Below are 6,291 nucleotides of genomic sequence, written 5' to 3' on the forward strand. Positions count from 1 at the left end.
GACATCACGTTTGTCCACATATGCTAATCGTTTTTACGCATTTTGATTAGAATAACAATGACCGAGATTTAAAGTTTCTATGTAACATGTAAAAATATATGTACCAGCAGTATTGAACCTTTATGTTGCCACGTTAGATGCATATAGAACCATAACACTAGGGCGCACAGGAAGAACTACATGGAAACATATTGTTTAATAAAAACATGGACACGTATTGTTTGAGTCCAAAACAATCACGTACGAACTGATGCATGTCTGAATTGGAAAGCAAAAAAGGGAAAATAAAAAACAAAGCGCTTACACATATCCAAATCCAAGAGTAATACAAACTCCAGGAGCCACACGTTTGCATGCTTTTAATACATGGACAATATGGACTAGGCAATTGGCAAAAAAACAATTGTCTGTCCAATAAAGGATCAAAGCTGGTCTCTTTTCTCACATGATCCATCTCTTCTTTCCTGAAGCAGGTTACACGTCCCTTGCCACACACGTTTTATAAAGAAGATCAATTGCTATGGTTTCCAAATTCCTGGCGCTATAGCCATCACTTATGATCCTTCCTTCCCTGTCATTGGCGAGGCACCCGATGAAGCGCTTGAGCAGCCTACGAGAAGAATAGGGCAGGTTCAAATCAGCAGCATGAGGGATAAGGCGGCCATGACTAAGGTGACATATTGAGGAGCACGACGCAGCGATAGGGAGGCAGAGATTGCTTCTTCGGCCTTCGTCCACTTCTTCGCCTTGCACATGCATACCCACCCACACCATTGCCTCCAAGCTAGGATGAATGTAACAACGGTCCAGCGGCAAAAACTTAGGTCTGAGACACATCCGCCTACAAGCCACCATAGCTTACGGCTATGTGATGCTCGAGCTCCGACTCTTCTTTGGATCATCAATTCTCAGGTTTGTTCATCTTCTGCGTACCTCAATTTCGTGGCTCCTGGAACACACAGATATGCGTAGTTGAGATGTTAGATTCTCTATGAATGTTGTTAGAGCCTTAGACTAATGATGTGACGCAAGACCATTGCATAGCTACCTCTACTCTGATCGGATTTATACACCAAGGTTAATCTTATTTGCAAAGCCATAAAAAAATATCTACATTATCTTTACAACAAAAATGCCTGACTGTGTATTTATGGAATTGTACAAAATTTATTTACATATTCATCATAGCAAAAATGTGTCATTGATTATGCACATTACATAGGTGAATTCATCTCCATATTTGGATGCCAATGGATTATTCACCCAAATGAAGCATGTGGAATCAAGAATAACCAAAAAAATCACAAACTCGCTTCTGTCCCATAATATAAGACGTTTTTGGCATTGTGTACTACCAGAAAACGTCATATATTATCGAACAGAGGGAGTAATGGAACCATATCTGGATTATTTATGTCTCTTAACTTCCTCGGGTTGCTATTGGGTGATTTTTTAAGGATTTTTCTTTCACAACAATAGCTATAATAGATTTGTTGCAACAAAATATGCAGATGATCATGTTGTGATTGTTGCAAACTAACTACAAAATAAACTGACAAGAACTTTCATATTATATTTAATCTGTAGTGACAATTGTGGTATATATCTATAAATTCTAACACCTGGTAAGCATATTCTACTAATTTGAACAAGAACTTCCATATTATACTTACTCTGGTCCTTCCTTCCCTGTCGTCGGCAAGGCACCCGCTGAAGCACTCGAGCAGCCCAGGAGAAGAAGAGTAGGGCAGGTTCAAATCAGTAGCATGAGGGATAAGGTGGCCATGACTAAGGTGACATATTGAGAAGCAGGACGCAGCGATAGGGAGGCAGAGATTGCTTCTTCGGCCTTCGTCCACTTCTTCGCCCTGCACATGCATATCTTCCCGCACCGTTTCCTCCAAGCTAGGATGAATGTAACCACGGTCCAGCGGCAACAACTTAGGTCTGAGACACATCCGCCCACAAGCCACCATAGCTGACGGCTATGTGATTCTTAAGCTTCGACTCTTCATTGGATCATCAGTTCTCAGGTTTGTTCATCTTCTACATACCTCAATTTCGTGGCTTCTGAAACAAACAGATATGCGTAGTTGAGATGTTAGATTCTCCAGGAATGTGGTTAGAGCCTTAGACTAATGATGTGACACATGACCATTGCATAGCTACCTCTACTCTGATTGTATTTATACACCAAGGTCAATCTTATTTGCAAAGCCATAAAAATTATTTACATTATCTTTACAACAAAAATGCCTGACTGTGTACTTATGGAATTGTACTAAATTTATTTACATATTCATCATAGCAAAAATGTGTCATTGATTATGCACAATTCATAGGTGAATTAATCTCCAAATTTGGTTATCATTAAATAGTAAGGCAGACTATATGTATTTACAAATATATTGTAAGAGTACTTGACAACGACCAGGATAGGAAGGATACTTATTAGTAGATTGTAAGGGTGCGCATATTAAACAATGAAAAAGAAGCTGATAGTACAATTTTCTGGAAGACATGCACTTTCGTCAGTTTATTGTTGTGGGTAATAAATAAAACCTCTATATCTCATACAACAATTTCAATTTAACAAAACCATGACTAGATCTTCGGTACCATACGACACCGAATACACATGTAAAATTTCAACCATTGTATGCCGACTAACACATATATACCATATTACAATTAACAAATTAATTCCATCTTGCTCGAACATGGTAAAAAATTGAACACTTCACGGTGATTTGAAGGAACTATAAGACTTAATCCGCACTAGAAACGATGCTTATCATCAGCACTTACATTTGATAGGATTCCGGCAGCAACAACAATGAGGAGGGTAACAACAGTGGCCGCCCTCATGCGCTGCTCATCTTGCTGCTACATTATTTGCCCCGTGATCTCCTTATACGAATATGCCGCCGTTACCCCATACCTCTCATGGACCATAGCCGCGGTTCCACCCTCTGCCATGTGCTTCAAATGCAACTGTTCTCCATTAGCCTACCTTGGCCAACCACTACTTTGTGACATATGCTGCCCTGGAATTGATGCCCTTCCACCAACAAGCTTGGACCCAGTAAAGTGATTTCGTCCCAGAAATTCACCAACTGGTGGTCCATGCTCCGTGAAATCCCTCACCACTAATTGATCTCAGGAAACCCAGCGATTATAGATCAAATATGTGGAACAAGTCTTATGTTTTGATTCATCTTCGTCACATGAAACTATGCAGTAAGTTGTGCATGATGATAGGCTTCAGATGTTGTACTTGAATGATACTTTAACAAAAACAAACAAATCTTCAATGTCATAGGCACCACCTACAACACATGTAGAAATTCAACCAATTGTATGTGACATATGAACCAAATTACCATTAATAAATGAAGGCCTTCTTGCTAGGCCGGGGTAACAACAAATAAAAGAAACAAACACTTCGTAGTGCTACGGATGAACTATAAGCATAATCTACCATTAGACAACAAGATTGGTTCCTGTGGGGTGCAAAAGGTTGTTCTAATTAAGAAGAAAAAAGCATACAAAACGATTGGTGTACTGCCCTACAAAATTTGTAGAAGTGGCACGAACATTGAATCAGAACTTTTAAACACTAGCATTAGTCAATAAGATTCCAGAAGCAAGATAAGAGAACATGGGTGTAGCTACTTCAGATGCCTTGCATTTGTAAGTTCACCAATATAGCGTCGCCGGCGTTATGCACGTCTCACTTCAGGCTGATTCTTTTGCTACCTAGCTCAGCAAATGTGAATGTAAACCTCTTTTTTTGGTCAAAGAAAAATTAGATGCAAAAATCCCTTGCTAGGTTGAGATCAACCTAATTAGGCGGATCCATATGTTCGCTTTAGTCTGTTCTCTAAGTACAAATGCCCTTTTCCACACGGAAAGTTGTAATGTGAGTATCGCTTAGCAGTAAAATTTTAAAAAAATAATTCTGAATTCAAGATGGGAATTTTGAGTACTTACTAATGGTAGGAGTCTGACAACACAAAGAATGAGGGTAGCAACTAAGCAGCGGCCAGCAGAAACCAACATCCAGAACCTCGGCCACTGCAACGAGCCTCAAGCAGTGAAAGTTTGATCCACGCACTCATCCAGCCACATGCGTCTCCCAAGGATCAAATCCACCACCCCAAGGAATTAAAATAGGAAGAAAATCACCTATCTGTACCGGCACCAGTGGCCTCGCCGGCGACCACCCTCCGCCTTTCCAGCTCGGCGACGGTGAGATGCGCCCTGGCTGGTGGGCGGCGATACAACCGTGGTTGGAGTCAGACCTGGAGGATCCCCTTCCTATCATTGGCCATGCACGGGCTACCGACTCGATTAGGCATGGCCACTCCGGTCACGCGAGGGCAGGCTCGATCTGTTTCCTCCTCCGCGGTGGACAAGAGAAATGGGAGAAGAGATGTACACACTCTAGGATAAGTTTACCCTGTTGTGAATTCTAAGGGGTAATGAATATATTTTTAATATTATTACTTTTTTTCTAGAATTAGGTACATTTCTTACACCGGTGGGTCTACTTGCTACAGACTTTGGTAGTACTATAGAAATATAAAGACAGACTTTGGTATTGCCACCACCACCATGGATTAGGACCATGCCAGAATGGATTGGGACCAACACACGTTGACGCATGGTTTGTTTATTTCAAGAAGATTTGCTCATTGCTTACCTAACCAGTCAGCGTGCAACAAGAAATAAAATTGGTCGATTTAAACTTTTTTTGCAAATAGATTTAAACTAAAATAACACATGAAGATAATTGGAACACGAAGGAACATGTGACGAAGCTACAAAAATAGCATAAAGTAGTTTTCAATTGACAAAAAAATTAAATTGCATACAATGTTAAAAGGCAGAAATGCAAGTCCAAATAATTGTAACAGAATAACATAACGAAGCTCATTTACCAATAATGTAAAATATAACATAATTAAGGTCCCATGATTGAGCTATATAGAGCATTATTCACATTAGAAGGAAACATGTGGCTCTAATGCGCAGTAATCCGTTGAGACATTCAAGAGGTTTACCCTTGAAATTCTAAAATATATTCATAAATGAACTAATTTTCTTTAATGTATAGTAAAACATGCTTTATTTTTTACTTCAATACAATATAACATATTTAAGTATCACCTATATTTAGAATGGCAAAACATACTAACAATAAATCTAGCCGCGCAATTGCGCGGGTGCACCCGCTAGTTCATCATATAGCAGCAGCAGGAGCATCTCATGGCAATGCATCATATGGCAGCAGCAGAAGCAACTCATAGCAATTCATTGTATAGTGGATCAGAATGAAAATTTGGCAAAAAATCAGACGAGATCCTCACCTTGTTGGATGAGATCATCCTTCAACAGCACCTCAAGGCCACGGCCTAGGAGGTGGGGAGGGGGAATAAGGTACCTTCTGCCGCAGTGTGGCATCAGCCGTAGTTGTGCAGCGCCTGCTGGAGTAGTGCGTTGGACGAACCACAGTGGAGCAGCTGTTGGAGACCATGAGAATGAGGGGCGGGGCCAGAGGGAGGAGCAGCCAGGGAGATTTGCCCCTACCCGTCGGCCATGTAGCCTAGCTGGACAAAGCATCGTCGAGGACCAGGCAAGATGGGACCAGTGGCGACGGCTCGCTGGAGGAACCTTAGTGCTGCAGGCAGGGGATCGAGGTAGAGGCAAAGGGGAGAGGAGATGCAAGCGGGCAGGGCAATGAATGCTTGCGTGTTTGTTTTTACTTGAGAGTGAGGTGTGACGCGGGCGTCAGCAGTTACATTTTGAGTGTAATATAGGCAGACAACAAAGTCATTTCACTATTCCCCTTCCCTTCAATTTTAGTGAGGTTCTACCCGAAACACCCCCCCTCCCAAGCGAAATTAGTTAAGCCCAAGCCCATAACTCAAAAATAACTTCTTTACATCTTTTATGGCTTATTTTGACAATAAGCCCTGAAAAGGCAGAATAGAACTGGCCCTTAACCTGCAATTCAATTGGGCGTGCAATGATGAATCACTCTTGCCTGCTATAGTGTACATTTAGGCATCATCATACATGGCATAACCTAATACATGTGCATTCCATTGTAGAATCTGGAATATGCAATGTTTATGTTAGTTCATACGTTGCACATGATGTTTAAATGCCCCTTAAATCCGGTCAGTCAAGTGATGGTCTTTAAGCCTCCTTCTTTGCTTCTTTTCTTGATATGTAAGATTTGCTCACACATCTGTTCAATTGCTTGTTTGCATCAGCCAGCCATAC

General features: G+C 41.0%; 1 long non-coding RNA gene across 1 annotated transcript; it reads right to left on the bottom strand.

Moving 5' to 3' along the window:
* Positions 1-285: 285 nt before the first annotated feature.
* LOC125539051 (uncharacterized) lies at positions 286-4,460 on the bottom strand. The gene is made up of 4 exons (XR_007296650.2): positions 3,994-4,460; positions 2,809-3,329; positions 1,674-2,070; positions 286-949 (listed from the first exon to the last, which is right to left on the bottom strand). It is a non-coding gene; the product is annotated as an uncharacterized LOC125539051 (long non-coding RNA).
* Between the last annotated feature and the right edge of the window lie 1,831 nt (positions 4,461-6,291).

This window comes from Triticum urartu, chromosome 2A (assembly GCF_056163025.1).
Source record: "Triticum urartu cultivar PI428250 chromosome 2A, HENAU_Tu73, whole genome shotgun sequence".
NCBI classification, from domain to species: domain Eukaryota; kingdom Viridiplantae; phylum Streptophyta; class Magnoliopsida; order Poales; family Poaceae; genus Triticum; species Triticum urartu.